At 33.4% G+C, this 20372-nt stretch overlaps 2 pseudogenes; both read right to left on the bottom strand.

Annotated features, from left to right (window-relative positions):
• Window positions 1-1382: 1382 nt before the first annotated feature.
• Window positions 1383-2056, bottom strand: LOC145056853 (early light-induced protein 2, chloroplastic pseudogene; annotated as a pseudogene).
• A 15426-nt stretch (window positions 2057-17482) lies between these two features.
• Window positions 17483-18157, bottom strand: LOC145056852 (early light-induced protein 2, chloroplastic pseudogene; annotated as a pseudogene).
• Between the last annotated feature and the right edge of the window lie 2215 nt (window positions 18158-20372).

The following is a 20372-nucleotide window of genomic DNA, read 5'->3' as shown; positions in this document are numbered from 1 at the left end:
AATGTCGTCGGTAATAACACAGTCGCCGGTAATAACAATTTTCATTTTTTTAATTTTTTTTAATTAAAAATTTTGGTTGCCGATAATAATGTCGTCGGTAATTACATAACAACATTCGATGAAATATAAAAAATAATAGTGTCGACGCTAATTACATAACAAACATCCAATTATAATTAATTAAATATTAAAAGTCATAATATCCGATTAAACTTTTAGCTAACTATTAGCGGCGACATTTTTAACTTTTAGCAGCGACATATATGTCGCCGGTATTAGGTTAATGCGGATAAGGAATCTCAACCGTTGGATTGGATATTTGATCATACGGGCTTAGATGTAACGGATGGGGAAAACATGGATTCGAGTGATAACCCTTTAGCGGGGACATTATTACCGGCGAAGTGGACTTTTAGCGGCGACTCTAGCATTTGTCGCCGCTAAAAGCCCATGTCGCCGCTAAAGGGTGATATTTTTGTAGTGATTTAACTTTTCGAAATTTTCGTTATATTTGTTTTACCTATCTTTTTAAACAGTTTGTTTGCATTCTCAAGATCATTAAATCAAATTAGGTATATTCAAGAATGAAGATACCCTTTGCGAGTGGTTATATAGATGAATTTAGAGGTTTTTAACAATTTACTTGGATGACTCAGGCACATTGAATATCAAAATCGTCAAATCGTTTTTTTTTTTTTTTATGATACATTTGTTAAAAAGTGAAATAAATAAGATGACTGTGATCTTCAAGAATGAAGATAACCTTTGCGAGTGTCTATATCTCTAAACAGTTTCATCGTTAACATATTAAATAGTTAGAAAATCATCGTTAACATATTAAATAGTTAGAAAATTAAATTTACATCATGAATTGATGGTTTCCCAAAATAAATGAATTTCACGAATGTTCAATGGGCTAACTTTGTGAGAAAATGTTCCTCACGGACGTCGTTTTTTATGAAAAGAAATAAGAAAAATGTCACGATCACTATATATAAGGCCAGAATATGGCCATTTCACGAATAACTTGTTATATTATATAATGGTTTTGTGATCGTTTTGCTTTTAAGGTATCTTAACAATAACTTTGCTTACATCTCCTGTTCCTGTGAGCAAGCTGTAAAACTAGGATTGCAATAGACACACCTAATTACACCGAATGTTTAAGTATTTTATACTTTGACTCTTATATCAATTAGTTTAGGTTGTTTTATTCAAGATCATGTGTTATACACTTATACATATATACAGGGTAAACGATTTGTTTATTCCCCTAAAATTGATCTTAGTTTTTGGTTTTATACTGTATTATGTTCTTTTATATTATCAAACATATGTTTTTCATGATTTGAACCATGTTAGGTCAATGATACAAATAAATATTCAAAAGAATATACATTTTCCTGTTTTATATTTAATTATGTAATAGAAAAGTTTGGATTTTGGAATACATTATCTAGACAAGAGCACTGCCTTTAACATATTCAGTGAAAGCCAAAGCCACCAGCCCCAACATCGCAACCCGTCCATTCCAAAGCTCTGCATCTGACGTCATCAGTCCACTCGACTTCGACTGCACACTCACTCCTTTAAACAACGGCACCAACGACGCTAACGTCAACACCATGCTAGTGCCGACAAACACCGCCACTCCGCCATTGCCGATCTGGGCAAACACGTCTTGACCGCTGCTCACTTCTACCGCCATCGCCGACACAAACCCGATCATCGCCAACCTTCCGTTTATCCTCTCCGGTGCCGGTCCGCTGAATGCCAATACGTCGGAGAACTTCGAGCTGACCTTCGGAGCAGGCGGTGGAGGAGGAGTACTGGTCATATTTGGTGTGGTTGCTTGTTTGGAACTCCCGGTTTCACCACTTTGTGGTGTCTGTGCCATGCACCTGATGGAGAATGCGGGATTTCTCTTGAAAACTGTGATGGGGGCTACCATGAATATTGAAGAAGCAGCCATGTCGGAAAAAGATATATGAAGTTTTGAGGGAGGAGAGAAGGTGGCAGTAGTACTGGTGGTGATGGTGGTTGAATGGAGGACGAGGGTTTGAGGTGGTGGGTTTTATAGGGTTGGGGAGAACTGGTGAAGACAAAGGAGAGTGGATGCTTAAAGGGCCACGTTAAGAGACTTCACGTGGCTTTCGAAATTGCCGATGAGGGGTGGTTGTGGTTAAAAAGCCTCTACATCTACACTTATTTCACTAATCGTGTGTGGTGAGGCATGTCGACAAATTAAGGATTTTTGGGTGGACTTTTTTCGGTCTTCCGTCACTAAGTCGGATTTTACATAAGCTCCTTTGTTGTTAGATGGGACAAAATACATGCATCTCATGGACTAGAATCTAAAAATTAGTGATAATAGTATAATGTTACAAATGGTTTAGAAAACATTCTAAGGGGTATATCTAATTGGTCTCATAATATACGCCACTTTCCAAGTCATTATAAAAGATTGTTTTATTACCTAAAAACACCGCTTCCAAGTTCTTTTTAAAAAATAGGTTTTTTTAGTTGAACCTCTTTTATGACTAGTTCGATTCAATACGGTTTCTATAAATTTATGTATTTATTATTTCTTTTATATATATATATATAACCAAAAATCATTCTATAAACATAAATCATTCTATAGTGAACTTATATTATAAAACCATAGACATAACAACTGATAAGTATTGGTCTACACGTTGTTCACACCATTGTCTAGTGTGCGTCAAAGACGTGCCCAATAGTGTGGTGCGTCATCAAACTTCGAGTTGTGTACATTCTAGATAATCTGATTGATCGAGATGTTTAATTTGTTTGAAAAATTGTTGTTTTTAACGGGCCGAATGAAATTTAATTATCCAAGTCCAATAAACGATATCTATCATACCGATTTAACCTAGTGTTTGTAGAATATGTCCGATTTGAACTCTTCTAGGAATTAACATAAACTTTCGTTATTCAGCTGCTCTCATCTCCGGTCCCGGTCCTATTGGTCGAACATAAAGAATCATACACAATACTATATGTTCCGTTCCTAAGGCCTAGCCTATCATGGTCCCCGCCCTTACTCTGCTAATGATGAGATAAGAAACCCCGTCTACACTCAGCTAGTGATGAGATATTGGACCCTACCCACACTCACCTCCCTACCAGGCACATACAAGTATCACGAAGACAACAAGTATAACTAAACATGCATACATTCATCGGGTACCTGAATGACTTGCTTCCTTAATTGCATCAACGTATTCTTTGTCGTCATCTAAGAGGCCCAAAGCATAACATGCATCTCGAAAAGTTGGAAATTCTTCACCATTTACAGTACGAATTTCTTCAAATGATTTTGGACCTTTCATTTTATTTAAAAGAATCCGTAAGAAGTAGACTTTGCCAAGTTTAGGTGAAACAGAGTGAATCCTTTCTATTGAACGTCCAATTTTCCTTGGCTTCCACAACCTATCATTAAGTTTCCAAAAAAACTTTTTAGGAGATTCAAAATATGTAAGTTTTCATGCATTTTTATTACTTTTATTACATTCCATCCAAGATGTGAACATAGAAGCTGCAACTGAAGGTTGTTCAAGAACATCGTCTGCAGCATATATTACTTGTTGTTGATCAGGAAGAGGAAAAGGTAGTCGCTTCATAGAAGGATATCGGTAATGAACATCATATTTAAATATTCGCCATGATGTTTCACATGCATATATATATATATATATATATATATATATATATATATATATATAAATATATATATATATATATAATCATAATAATCTTTTATTTCATCCACAACCTTTTCTTGATGAGAAACAGTGTTGATGTCAACAACAATTGTAGCTTTATTTGGACCTTTATTTATATATTTCAACAGATACTTTATGGAAGATCCCTAATTGCACCATTCAACATTAATGTATGTCTGATATCTTTTCAACAAATATTTGTTATTTGAAACAACATTTATGTTGTCTAACTTAACACCTGATTTTTCGACAAAATATCCATTGTTTTTTTCATATATAACGGATAACCGTTGACATCAACTGAAGAATGATTATAGAATTGCTTTGGAAAATTTTTCGAACATTGCTTGTCAACCATGCATGAGCAATTTATATTTTCAGCTTCACAAGGACCATGTATCATGAATTCACTTACAAGTGAATACAACTCTAGATCATCATTGATATTTGGAATCTCAGCAGGAAATAATCGGATCAATATATTCAACAGTAGGCCACTTGGAGTCAGCATGCATAAATAGACAAATATGACTATGTGGCAAACCTCTACTTTTGAAATTCAATTGTATAGACCACTGCAAATTAATTTGACAAATAAGATATGATTTGTGTTGGATGAAATATATTTGCAAATAATAAAAAATGTTAAGAAACGAAAAAAATCATTATAAAAATTTTTTAATTAAACAACAACTTTGAATACCTGCTTGAACGATGACGAAATTTTATATTCCCGTATGTTTTTAATAAAAGAATCAAGCTTTATTTTGAATAACCTACATAAGATATCAGGTCTATCTTCGGGATGCAGTGAAGTGTTATGATGAAATTTTTTAACTTCACGCCATTTTAGATTACATGTAAAGGTTATGAAGAAATCAGGATATCCAAACCATTTACATAAGGACATGGCGTCAAAGTTGTTTTGCATCATATAATGTGCACCGCCAGTGAATGAAGAAGGTAAGATAACAGGTTGTCCGACGTTGGATATATCTTTATTCTCGAGGTTTTGTTGATTACGTAAATTCTCATAAGACTCACATCTAAGAATTTGTTGTTTGCTCCTTATGAAATGTAATCTCTCGATTTTGATCATAGTGTAAGCATCTACCAAAAACTGTTGGAACAACCTTTTTGAAAGAATTAGTGAAAAATATTGATCCCTGTCTTGTATTCTATAAGAAAAAAATTATCTCATCGTACAGTCGGGCCGCTTGTTGTTGCTTGAATGTGTAATACCTCGATGTGGTATGTCAACCCTGTAACCATTATCACCATATGGAAACAATAGTGGATACTGAAGAGGAAGGTATGATGGATGTAATTCACTAATACACCGTAGAGAACCAGTTGAAGTTTGAACAACAATATCTTTATTATCAATTGAATCACCAATATCTCCAACAATTAAAGCGGCAACCTAAGAAGCAGATGATAGGTTCTATGTCCTTCCATCTTGTTCCCTTCGTCCAATAATTCTCAATTTGATATCAACATGAGGGTTTTCCTGAAAACAATCTCTAACCATTCTATAACACTGAACCAAGACATCATTTGAATCTAACATCAACTTCAAATCTTGTATAATAACATTATCAAGAACAGAAGAATTTGATATAGATCGTTGATTTTCTCCACTGTAAGTAAGATGAACATATAAACATAAGATAAATAAAGAAATTAATGCTGATGAATAATATATCTATTAATGTGATAATTGTGAAGAGTGTACCCAAAAAATGTTCGTCTATTTGCGATCTCATTATCAGTATCGTATATGTACAACTGAGAGAATTTTGGTTTAAATCCCTGTTCCGGTAAAAGACTTCCGATACTATGATAATTTTGACCGCTAAGTCGAAAAATGTATGGAGCATTTTCAATTATTAAAACACATAAAATATAAACAGTTTACAATGATTCAACACACAGTTAAATCATGAAAGATTCTTTAAGTAGGTTGCTAGAGCATTAGTATAATAAATAATTTTGATAATAAGCTACTTGCTTGTTTGCATTGGTACCTCCTTCATATGTAATTTGAGTGCACAAGGTGTAAACAAATGGGCGGGGGTATTAGTTTTAATGTGACATTTCTTAAGAGCCTTCAAACCATGTGAAATGTGGATTTTAGATTTAGTTATTTTTTTGGTGTTATCCGGCTGAAGTTCTGTGTCACGTGAATCTATTTATGTTTATGTTCTTTAAAGGCTTCCAAGTAAAGCTGAGTTTAGAAGTTTTATTTTCGTTTTCCTTATGTCTTACACAATGAATCGACACTTGTTCAATACAATTGGTTTATCGTTCAAATTACAATGCCTAAAAAATATAAATTTTAAATTTAAAAAAAAAAACTAAAAATCTAATGTCGTAACAGAAGCATATGAAAGGAGAATGCTATAATTCACGATAAAGAGAAGTTCATTGCTATTTCTTGCATTTATCCCTAAAAATGGAAGCAAAATCATGGTAAAGTATAAGAACAATTGAAGAAAATTACCATTATGCAATAAAGTCTACGAACAAAATCAATAATGCAGTAAAGTTTATTCAAACATTCAAACAAAGAAAACAAAACTGAAAGACACATAAAAACACAAACTATATACCCCTTTACAGAGAATTATCATTATGTCCCTGGACTATTAAAGTAAACAATTTTCAATTATTAAAACACATAAAATACAAACAGTTTACAATGATTCAACCAACAGTTTAACAAATCATAATTTGGGATAACTAAAGTATTGTAGCCTTTTGAAAGCCCGTTTAAAATAAATTAATTTTGACATTTTATTTGATTAGTAATTTCATGGTTTTATCTCGACATGACTTCTTTATGTCGAAATAGAGGGGCATAAAAAGGCATATCAAGATTCAACCTAGAAAATCCATGTAACGTCCCAAAATTGAAGTCCAAAAATTTCATTTTTAATTAAGTTGTTCATAAAACATTTACTAGAAAATATTGAATCAACACGTCATCTCATAAAATCAAGTATCATGTTTCAAACCCACAACATAAGCAAATAACATATCATAGTACAATCCCAGAAAACACCATGCAGAAAATCAAATGTGTGTGTGATGCCACGCTACGCCGCCGGCTCCTTCCTCTTAGATGAAGAGGTACCTGAAACCAAAAACTGAAAACGTAAGCACAAAGCTTAGTGAGTTCCCCCATCATACCACACACCATACAATACCATCGGTATCTTTCAACCGGTAATCGTCATCGGTATCTTTCAACCGGTAACTGGGGACTATTCCACCCCCTACCACTAGCATACAATAGCAAGATACAAGCACATAGTCAGGCATATCCAGGTACTGACCTACCCCTTGGTCCTAAGGACCACTATCAGGGTAACTACCCCTATCATGTAACATACCATACAGATATAACTCATAACCAAACGCATACCAGACCAAGATAAATTATCACAAAGACAATTATCTTCTAAATACTCCTCATTGGTGGGTCGGCATTGTGGCCTTAGACCCACCCTACTGGAAGGTAACTCACATCATACAAGTAGCTGCTGATAATCAGTGCGGGAAACCTCTGTCCGCTGCTGCCCCAGAAATCCTCCGGCTACAAACCCCACAAACACTCAGTTAGAAACAGCCAAGTCAAGTCAAAGTCAAAAGTCAACTTCCAGTTGACCCGGCTCGCCGAGTTGGGCCATCAACTCACCGAGTCCCTCACTCTCTACCCGTCCCCATCCGCGACTCTACTCTTCGATTTGGGCCGACAACTCGACGAGTTCTTCTCCCATTCGAAACCACAACGAAACTCATCCGACTCGCCAAGTTTGAAGAACAACTCGCCGAGTCCCACGAGCAGTTCTCTTACTCGATTCCAAATCCTCACCAGGGCATTCTTTATGAGGATTTGGGTTTCTAGGACTATTGCTACATGCTAAGTTGCTAATTCCGCGACTAGTGACGAAGGGTTGGACCTTCTACACTTAAACCCCTCACAACTCAGTAACTGTTCATATGACTCGCCGAGTTTGAAGAACAACTTGTCGAGTTCCAGGCAATCTTCATAGGACTCGCCGATTTGTTCATCCAACTCGCCGAGTCTAAGGCCATCTTCATAGAACTCGCCGAGTTCCACTTTGGGACACGCCGAGTCCTTTCGACCCATTTCCCATACATACCAAATCTGAGACATGCAACACTTCCAAACCATATATCTATGCTTCCTAGGGCATGCTTATCACGTAAACTTGCAAACTTTACGTGCATGCATGGCCCTATAAGCTCCAAAAGGAAAATCCAAGCTCTTTATGAGGTCATACACTCAATGGGGACCTCAATCACTTCATCCACAGAAACTTTATGCTTCTAATACGTCCCCAAGGTCTAGATCTGAAGTCCTTTCGGATCATTAAGCACAAACACATGGAGTTTGGTGTTTTAGGGCTTGAAAACCACCAATTAAGGGCAAAAATGGTATCTAATGAATTAGTGATCAAGGTGGGAACTTTTCTACCTAAATGGAAGCCTCTTGCAGGGTAGATATCAGATCTACTTCTCTTCCTTGCACTCTTCCACCTCCTTCTTCTTCTCTTGAGCTTCAAACTACCTTCACAAGGCCAAAATCACTCACAAGGACAAAAAGGGGCTAGGGTTTCGTTCTACAGCTCTTCTGGAAGTGTTAGGAACAAGAGAGGCCGAGTTAGTGTGCTTAAATAGGGTGCAAACACCCGGGTTAGGGTTTTTGCCCAAACAGAGCCTACTCGCCGAGTCCGGGAAACGACCCGCCGAGTCCGAGGCTCAGACCCCGCGTCTCATCCCGCTCCTACTCGGCGAGTTGGTCCTTCAACTCGCCGAGTCCAAGGCAAAATGCATGAATTAAGAATTATTAATTACAAGAAATACATACCGGGAACCAGGTGCTACAATCCATTTGTAACTTTTCTCATTTGCTTAAAATCACTTTATAATTGTCAAAAAATATGTATTACAGAAAAACTTCAAATATTTTTTTGAAGTAATCCAGATCACTAATCAAGTTCAAAATTTAAGAAACAATGACCGATAAACCACCATAAACATTTACAGATATAACAATCATAGGTTAAACAACATAAATAGCAGCAGTAACATGCGACAACAATGGCAGGGGTAAATCCAGATCAGTAATCAAGTTCAAAATTTAACAAGGAATGACCGATCAACCACCGTAAACATATACAGACAGAACAATCATAGGTTAAACAACATAAATAGCAGCATTAACATGTTAGAACATTGGGAAGGGACAACAATTATCGTTTTAATTGTATTCATTCCAGTCAAAGATCAATACGCTAACTCAAATTCGTCGTGTTCTGTCCATGAGTGGGAAATAGGGACTTACAAAATACAATTTAGTTTGAGAAAACAAATACATATACACATTGAGAAGAAGAAACTTACCAAAAGGATTGAACTGTGTGATTGAATATCCGAAAATTGAATTGTCGATGATGCAAAACCTTGGAAACATGATGCTGTAAAGGAACGTTGATATCATATATTTCAAGTATATATTGAGCAGATTATATAATCGACATAATATAATAATTGACATAATAATTTTAATTAAATGTAATCGATTGATTGATATCATACCTTATATAAGAAATCGGATTCCATAATAACATTCTATTAATCGGGTATGTGCATAATTTGAGTTAATGGCTACAGCTGTTATCACCGATAAAATTGGAAACAAAATTGAAACAAAATAGGGCGTTATATGGATTTGATATCGAATTGTATTCAATGTGAGACCAAGTAGGGGTATAATGGGTATTTAACTTTTGCAAAATTCTGATGTTTTGAAGGGACACGTAGAGATACGATTTTGTTTATTAGATAGGGAAATATTATTACTATTATTAATATTACTTATTTCAATTTCAGTTAACAATATCACTATATGTAATTTTGGTTTATTGTTTTTTTAGCTCAAGGTAATAAATTAAAGTCTAACATTTTTTTGTTATTGATGAGCTAATATTTTTATTTTTAATATTTTATAGAATTATAAATCAATAAATAAGTATACTTTTTATTAAAAAACTATAATTTTTAGTCAAATAAACTGAACTTTTTAAAAAAACCGTGTGTTTTACGTGAAACTGCACTTTTTATAAAAATAACTGTCCTTTTTATAAAAAAATTTGCATCATGTAAAAAAAGTTGTAATTTATAAATAAAAAAAACTACAAATTTAAAAAAACTGCACTTTTTACAACAAAATTGCATGTTTTATTAAAAAAAAAACTATACTTTTAAATGTAAAAAGGCACGTTTTAAAAAAAAAAAAAATTAATGCAAATTATAACAAAAAACAGCAAAAAATAAATAGTTTTATGAAAATTAGGTTTATGGTAATAGAGAAAAAAATAAGTTTGTGAATTTACGACTAAAAACATAGATAAAAAAAGGGTTTTCTATAAGTACCCTTATTTTTTCAATTTCACCTCGTTGATTTGATTTTTTGTCTTTTGTTGTTTTTTTTTTGTTCTTTTTTTTTACTATTTTCTTTTTTTATTGTTTTAATATTATTATTATTATTATTATTATTATAAATTTCGAACAAAATTTTATAATACGGACGACATTATAAAATACGAACGGCTATATAAAATCGGTTTTTAATTATTTTTTATTACATATATTAATATAATAATAATAATAATAATAATAATAATAATAAATATTATTATTATTATTATTATCATTATTTTATATTTCGAACAACATTTTATATATCGGAAGACATTATAAATTCGAACGACTATATAAAATCAGTTTTTAATTCTTTTTTTTTATTTTATAAATCGGTTTTTAAAATCGGATTACTTTATAAATTTGGATGAAATTTTAAAATTCGTACGACATTACAAAGTTGGACGACATAATAAAATTCAAACGACTATATAAAACGGAACAAAAGCAAAGTTTTTGTTTATTTACCACGGATATATTAATTAGTACGTTATTTACATTTGCGTGGTGCGTTATGCGGATTGAAAACAAACTTTATTTTTGTTCCATTTTATATAGTCGTTAAATTCAAATTTTATAATGTCGTCCGAATTTATAATATTGTCCGAATTTTATATGGTTATCGAAATTTCTTATAATAATAATAATAGTAATAATAATAATAATAATAATAATAATAATAATAATAATATTATTATTATTATTATTATTATTATTATTATTAAAAGAAAAAACAACAAAAAACAAAAAGGAAAGAAAACAAAAAGAGAATAAAATGATGTCAAATCAAATGTAAAAGGTTGATTAGATTGATGTTAGGGGAAGGGGGTAAAATCTGTTAAGGGGTACTTACAGCACAACCCATAAAAAAATTATGAAATTTTATTTGAAAAATTATTTTTATAATATTATTTATATTATTATATTATAAAAACATTATTGTTGTGTTTTTTGTCTTAATAAAAATAAGTTTAAAATTATGAATATTATTGATATCCTTGTATCAAGTGTATACAAAATGTATTAGGTGATGAAAATTGTGATGTTCGATCAGTAGTCGTTTGTCTCGGGCATGATGAAGATGAGTGACTTTTCTGTCACACCCCAAAACCGAGAACGGCGGAAACGTTCTGCGGCGGAGGACGTCATGTAATGTATCACAACAATGCAAAGTAGTAAACAAGCAACAACATCATCCATTGCATTAAAAGTATAATTTTAATTACAAGTGTGTTCTTTCATAGTATAAGACAACATAATGAACAATCTACATAAAATAGGAGTCTTGATTTCTCCATCTTCACAAAACCTGGTCGTCGTACCTGTCTATTTGTGACCTGAGAATACAAGTATTTTGAAAGCGAGTATCAACAATAAAGCTGGTGAATTTATAAGTATTAATGTGTCTTAGATTTGTAAAACTGGAAAGTAAAGACTTGTGAACATTTGGAAAAAGGTTTGTATAAGTATGAACTGTTTGAAACTAGTTTGAAAACGTTTGAATACCCTAGCAAATCCCTATGATTTCTATTAGTATAAAGAGTAGTCTTCTACCAAGACTAGACTGTTTTGAAAGTAACAAAGATGGTTTTTCCCTTGGATGACTACTATTAACAAAATATATAGTCTACTTCGTCATTTATGTGAATGTATCACAAAATAAAAGTAATAGGAAAAATATAGCCATATAAGTGTTATCCTTTTTTATTAGGATCAACTCGACATCGCGACTATCGAAAAAGTATTAACCTTGAATATTCGTAGATGTTTATTTTCCTCTGTAGCTAACAACAGGTTGAAGGAATGGTTAGTCCCGTAAAGGTACCCTAATATAAGTATTAACCGTAGGCATCCGTAGATGTTAATTACCTCTGTTGCTAACAGTTGGGTGCTGGAATGGTTAGTCCCGTCTTAGTAAGTAAGTAGTCTTCTAACGAGACCCTTTGTAAGTAAGTAATAATATGATTGGTAGTCCCTATTCTACATTTGGAACTAAAGGTGACTTCCACAACGAATCGCTAGGTCGAAATCCATATTTATTACCAAATCATATATATATATATATATATATATATATATATATATATATATATATAAGCCCAAACTATACCTATAATAGCTTGGTAGGGATATATGAACGTATACCTTTGCTACCCAAAGGTACTGAACCGACTGATCAGAACTATTATGTCTGTATATGTACACATGATATATAACTTAATATTTAAACGACATTCGGACGGATACCCGATACCCTACCAGACCACATCCCAACGGGGAAAAGGAAATAAAGCGGGTTAGCCTTCCTAAGTCCTTTAAGCATTATTTATATAACTATACATATACAGACATGCTTTTAACAAGGTATCTATGTAAAGGTATCCATGTATGTGTATCCAAGTAAGTGTATCCATGTAAGTGTATCCAAGTAAGTGTATCCATGTAAGTGTATCCAAGTATGTGTATCTCTTCATATAGCATTTAGTATAGACTCATGAATGAACTGACTCTGGCGTAATTCCTTGTAATAGGAATAGCAAGTAGTATCTCCTAACTATACCTATAATAGCTACTAGAAATGTACAAGTATCAACGAAGGTATACCTTTGCTAGCCAAAGGTACTGAACTGACTGAGGGCACTATTATGTCTACATATGTATACATGATATATAACTAATATTTATACGACATTCGGACGGATAACCGATACCCTACCAGACCACATCCCAACGGGGAAAAGGAAATAAAGTGGTTTAGCCTTCCTAAGTCCTTTAAACATTACTTATATAACTATACATATATGGGCATGCATTTGATAATATAAAAGCATAAAAGGAGTTTTGTAAAACCTTTGAAAAAGATTAATATCTAAGAAAAGTTAGACTTGATGTCAATTTATAAAACGATTTGAAAGTATTTTGTTTGAATAAACAGTTTAAGTATAAAGAACACCTTTGTTTGAAATACATTTGTAACAAAGTTTGAAAAGAAACATACAGTGTATAAAGCAGTCTGATAAAGAGTTTTAAACTTATAAAAACGTTTAAGAAAGTCATTTCAAAAAATCTATTTGGTAAAACAGTTAACGTATAGTAAATCTATTTGCATGTTAGTTATTAATCACATGTGATTGATATAATAACTAGCATGATTCAACTTGTATTCCCCCCCCTCCCATAAAGCATTTAAAAACATTTAGAAACATTTAAAAGGTTGATTCAAGGGGTATGAGCTCACCTGCAGTGAGCGGATCGGAAGGAAGTGTCGGACAAGTGCTTGGTGTCAAGTGAAGACTTAGACACACACAATGATCCTAATTACATATGGAGACATATGTATATAAAAATTAGTGATTTAACACTAATTAAACATGTATAAACATCCTATTGCGAGGAAAACACTTTGGTCAAGTGCTAGGAGGCTATCGGGTTGCAACCAAGGAGTGTAAAGCCTCATACGGGAGTTTATGGTCCAATGACCATCTTTATTGGAGTTTACGGCCCAGGGGAGTTTACTCCTGGCCGTAAACTCTACATTGGTCACCAAAAGGGGCTTAAAAATCTAAGGGCTTAAGTGGTTAAGTGCTCCAAAGCTTCAAAAAAGTGTTTGGGTGGGTTTAAGGTCCTAAAATGACCTTGTTTGGTGTTCACGGCCCTGGGACCACTCCCCCATGAGTTTACGGCTGTAAACTCATGGTAAGGAGTACCATTTCATGAATTATGGTTCTTAGGTCAATGGTGTAAGGTTCTATGACACTAACCAAGGCTTACTAAGGTGTTAGGGTGTCATTTGCACCCTTAAAAGGGGTTTACGGCCCAAGAACATGCCCTAGCCATAAACTCCTTGAATCCCATGATTCCTTATGTTTTCTAAGCTCTAAATATGCTAAACTTAGTGTACAATGAGTTGGATCAAGAGTACTTACGATCTACAAGCTCGAATGGTCGGTTTTGGCCAAGAACACTACTGTGTGTTCTTGGTGTAACTTGAAGATCTACAAAATGGAATGATTTCACGGATGAAATCATGTAAGATTACTAGTTCATGCAAGATATCAACTAGTTAAGATAATAAGCTTATGAGTTTTGAAGACCAGGGACGAAGATCGGGATGATACTTGAGAGGATTTGGAAGAAAATCCGGCCAAGAAAGGGAGAAATGAGAGGAAATGACCCAATGATCTATATATACCCTTGAGTTTATGGCAACATGAGTTTACGGCCGTAAACTCATGGTCTTGTGGCCGTGAACTCACTTAGATGGGGTTAGGGTCCGATTTGCTACACTGTGGTTCTAGCGGGTACTTTCTATCACTTATTCCTTAAGTGTATTAGGTTCAAAACTCCTTAGAATGACCTGTAACATGGCTAGAACTTTGTACTAATGATTTTGACACCCAAATGGATTGATTGACTAAGCTTTATAAAATAAAAAATTTTGGGTTGTCACATTTTCATTCGTCGACAATTATATGATGAGTTATTGACTTCATATGAAGACTATTCTAGAGTTTTCGTTGGATGTGATGAAGTACTTGATTCATTGTTTTTCTTCATGTCATAAATTTAAAGTTATCAATATGAATAAAGTTAATAATAAAAATATAATTACAAATTAATAATGATTTATTGATTGTGTTATAATGAACTAATAATAAAAGTTTCACAAATAATAATTATATTGTAATGATGACTTAAAAAGTAAAGTTAATGATAATTATATGGTAATAATTTATCATCATTCATCCAAAAAAATAAGTCTAAGAGCATCTCCAATGGTTAAGTTGTGTTATAACTTAAAGTTATTGTCAACTCATCATTCTATTTATTTTTAAGCTCTAATTAAGTTATATCTGCAAAGGTTAACCTCAACATAGTGTTTTTTTTTTTTTTTTTTTTTTTTTTTTTTTTTTTTTAAGTTTAACTAGTTGATCCACATGTATATAAATTGTTTCTTATAACCCCTTAATCTAATTAGTTGTTTTTAAACACATCATATTTTTATTAAAATATAGTTTGTATTAAAATTTATTGTAGTTATAATATATAAACATTTGTAACATCTAATAGAAATAATTATTTATTAAAGAAATCAATATTATTTCAACTAAAATAAAATTATGTAGGTAAAATGAAATATTTTTAAAGATAAAGGATTAGACTGGATAAACATTTATACTATATTGACCACTCAATATATATTGAATGATCAATAAAAAAACAAAAAAGCTATTATCTCCAATGATGTTTAATAATATTAAGTTATCAAGGAAATAGTAAAAAACTATAAATAAATTATCATTGGAGATACTTTAATAATATAACTATAAATTAGTGTTGTACGTTGGTGTGTACGGAACATTTTAAATAAATTCTATAATTATAATGCATCCATGTAACCTGTTCATTTAGCACCCTATCCTAAACATGCATAATGCCTATACTTATTTTTGGCTTTCCGTCTATGGTGCTAATTTTGTTGATGGTCCGATCAGAAGAAGAAAAATATTCATGTTCATTAAACATTCTTTGATTATTATCATTACGAGCATTTTGTAATTCATAGATGCTATGTTTTAATATACTATAGAGATGTAAATCCTTAGGAGCTACATATTCTCTTACTTACGTAGTGATAATATTATATTTACTACTAGGAAAACGATCATTAGCCGCGTCAAAAGTCGCCGGTAATAAGTCGGGTAGTCGCCGGTAATAGTAATAGCGGCGACACGTCGCCGATAATAAGTCGTCACTACTGTTTCGTCGCTATTGAGCAAATTGTCGCTGCTAATGATATTTGTCGCCGCTAATGATGTGTGTCGCCGTTAATAATAATGTCGTCGGTAATAACACAGTCGCCGGTAATAACAATTTTCATTTTTTTAATTTTTTTTAATTAAAAATTTTGGTTGCCGATAATAATGTCGTTGGTAATTACATAACAACATTCGATGAAATATAAAAAATAATAGTGTCGACGCTAATTACATAACAAACATCCAATTATAATTAATTAAATATTAAAAGTCATAATATCCGATTAAACTTTTAGCTAACTATTAGCGGCGACATTTTTAACTTTTAGCAGCGACATATATGTCGCCGGTATTAGGTTAATGCGGATAAGGAATCTCAACCGTTGGATTGGATATTTGATCATACGGGCTTAGATGTAACGGATGGGGAAAACATGGATTCGAGTGATAACCCTTTAGCGGGGACATTATTACCGGCGAAGTGGACTTTTAGCGGCGACTCTAGCATTTGTCGCCGCTAAAAGCCCATGTCGCCGCTAAAGGGTGATATTTTTGTAGTGATTTAGCTTTTCGAAATTTTCGTTATATTTGTTTTACCTATCTTTTTAAACAGTTTGTTTGCATTCTCAAGATCATTAAATCAAATTAGGTATATTCAAGAATGAAGATACCCTTTGCGAGTGGTTATATAGATGAATTTAGAGGTTTTTAACAATTTACTTGGATGACTCAGGCACATTGAATATCAAAATCGTCAAATCGTTTTTTTTTTTTTTTTTATGATACATTTGTTAAAAAGTGAAATAAATAAGATGACTGTGATCTTCAAGAATGAAGATAACCTTTGCGAGTGTCTATATCTCTAAACAGTTTCATCGTTAACATATTAAATAGTTAGAAAATCATCGTTAACATATTAAATAGTTAGAAAATTAAATTTACATCATGAATTGATGGTTTCCCAAAATAAATGAATTTCACGAATGTTCAATGGGCTAACTTTGTGAGAAAATGTTCCTCACGGACGTCGTTTTTTATGAAAAGAAATAAGAAAAATGTCACGATCACTATATATAAGGCCAGAATATGGCCATTTCACGAATAACTTGTTATATTATATAATGGTTTTGTGATCGTTTTGCTTTTAAGGTATCTTAACAATAACTTTGCTTACATCTCCTGTTCCTGTGAGCAAGCTGTAAAACTAGGATTGCAATAGACACACCTAATTACACCGAATGTTTAAGTATTTTATACTTTGACTCTTATATCAATTAGTTTAGGTTGTTTTATTCAAGATCATGTGTTATACACTTATACATATATACAGGGTAAACGATTTGTTTATTCCCCTAAAATTGATCTTAGTTTTTGGTTTTATACTGTATTATGTTCTTTTATATTATCAAACATATGTTTTTCATGATTTGAACCATGTTAGGTCAATGATACAAATAAATATTCAAAAGAATATACATTTTCCTGTTTTATATTTAATTATGTAATAGAAAAGTTTGGATTTTGGAATACATTATCTAGACAAGAGCACTGCCTTTAACATATTCAGTGAAAGCCAAAGCCACCAGCCCCAACATCGCAACCCGTCCATTCCAAAGCTCTGCATCTGACGTCATCAGTCCACTCGACTTCGACTGCACACTCACTCCTTTAAACAACGGCACCAACGACGCTAACGTCAACACCATGCTAGTGCCGACAAACACCGCCACTCCGCCATTGCCGATCTGGGCAAACACGTCTTGACCGCTGCTCACTTCTACCGCCATCGCCGACACAAACCCGATCATCGCCAACCTTCCGTTTATCCTCTCCGGTGCCGGTCCGCTGAATGCCAATACCTCAGAGAACTTTGAGCTGACCTTCGGTGCAGGCGGTGGAGGAGGAGTACTGGTCATATTTGGTGTGGTTGCTTGTTTGGAACTCCCGGTTTCACCACTTTGTGGTGTCTGTGCCATGCACCTGATGGAGAATGCGGGATTTCTCTTGAAAACTGTGATGGGGGCTACCATGAATATTGAAGAAGCAGCCATGTCGGAAAAAGATATATGAAGTTTTGAGGGAGGAGAGAAGGTGGCAGTAGTACTGGTGGTGATGGTGGTTGAATGGAGGACGAGGGTTTGAGGTGGTGGGTTTTATAGGGTTGGGGAGAACTGGTGAAGACAAAGGAGAGTGGATGCTTAAAGGGCCACGTTAAGAGACTTCACGTGGCTTTCGAAATTGCCGATGAGGGGTGGTTGTGGTTAAAAAGCCTCTACATCTACACTTATTTCACTAATCGTGTGTGGTGAGGCATGTCGACAAATTAAGGATTTTTGGGTGGACTTTTTTCGGTCTTCCGTCACTAAGTCGGATTTTACATAAGCTCCTTTGTTGTTAGATGGGACAAAATACATGCATCCCATGGACTAGAATCTAAAATTTAGTGATAATAGTATAATGTTACAAATGGTTTAGAAAACATTCTAAGGGGTATATCTAATTGGTCTCATAATATACGCCACTTTCCAAGTCATTATAAAAGATTGTTTTATTACCTAAAAACACCGCTTCCAAGTTCTTTTTAAAAAATAGGTTTTTTTAGTTGAACCTCTTTTATGACTAGTTCGATTCAATACGGTTTCTATAAATTTATGTATTTATTATTTCTTTTATATATATATATAACCAAAAATCATTCTATAAACATAAATCATTCTATAGTGAACTTATATTATAAAACCATAGACATAACAACTGATAAGTATTGGTCTACACGTTGTTCACACCATTGTCTAGTGTGCGTCAAAGACGTGCCCAATAGTGTGGTGCGTCATCAAACTTCGAGTTGTGTACATTCTAGATAATCTGATTGATCGAGATGTTTAATTTGTTTGAAAAATTGTTGTTTTTAACGGGCCGAATGAAATTTAATTATCCAAGTCCAATAAACGATATCTATCATACCGATTCAACCTAGTGTTTGTAGAATATGTCCGATTTGAACTCTTCTAGGAATTAACATAAACTTTCGTTATTCAGCTGCTCTCATCTCCGGTCCCGGTCCTATTGGTCGAACATAAAGAATCATACACAATACTATATGTTCCGTTCCTAAGGCCTAGCCTATCATGGTCCCCGCCCTTACTCTGCTAATGATGAGATAAGAAACCCCGTCTACACTCAGCTAGTGATGAGATATTGGACCCTACCCACACTCACCTCCCTACCAGGCACATACAAGTATCACGAAGACAACAAGTATAACTAAACATGCATACATTCATCGGGTACCTGAATGACTTGCTTCCTTAATTGCATCAACGTATTCTTTGTCGTCATCTAAGAGGCCCAAAGCATAACATGCATCTCGAAAAGTAGGGAATTCTTCACCATTTACAGTATGAATTTCTTCAAATGATTTTGGACCTTTCACTTTATTTAAAAGAATCCATAAGAAGTAGACTTCGCCAAGTTTAGGTGAAACAGAGTGAATCCTTCCTATTAAACGTCCAATTTTCCATGGCTTCCACAACCTATCATTAGGTTTTCAAACAAACTTTGTAGGAAATTCAAAATATGTAAGGTTTCATGCATCTTTATTACTTTTATTACATTTCATCCAAGATGTGAACATAGAAGCAACAACTGAAGGTTGTTCAAGAACATCGTCAATATCATCGTCTACAGCATATATTACTTGTTGTTGATCAGGAAGATGAAAAGGTAGTCGCATCACAGAAAGATATCGATAATGAACATCATATTTAAATATTCGCCATGATGCTTCACATGCAGATATATATATATATATATATATATATATATATATATATATATATATAGTCATACTAATCTTTTATTTCATCCACAACCTTTTCTTGATGAGAAACACTGTTGATGTCAACAACAATTGTAGCTCTATCTAGTCCTTTATTTATATATTTAAACAGATATTTTATGGAAGATCCCTAATTGCACCATTCAACATTAATGTATGTCTGATATATTTTCAACATATATTTGTTATATGAAACAACATTTATGTAATCTAACTTAACACCTGATTTTACGAAAAAATATCAATTTTTTCTTCTCATATATAACGGATAACCGTTGACATCAACTGAAGAATGATTACAGAATTGCTTTGGAAATTTTTTCGAACATTGCTTGTCAACCATGCATGGGCAATTCATATTTTCAGCTCCACAAGGACCATGTATCATGAATTCACATACAAGTGAATACAACTCTGGATCTTCATTGATATTTGGAATCTCAGCAGGAAATAATTGGATCAATATATTCAACAGTAGGCCACTTGGAGTCAGCATGCATAAATAGACAAATA

The sequence above is a fragment of the Lactuca serriola genome, chromosome 6 (genome assembly GCF_051521515.1).
Source record: "Lactuca serriola cultivar US96UC23 chromosome 6, Lser_US96UC23_V15, whole genome shotgun sequence".
In the NCBI taxonomy this organism is placed as follows: Eukaryota; Viridiplantae; Streptophyta; class Magnoliopsida; order Asterales; family Asteraceae; genus Lactuca; species Lactuca serriola.
This window is presented reverse-complemented; position numbering and strand designations above follow the sequence as displayed.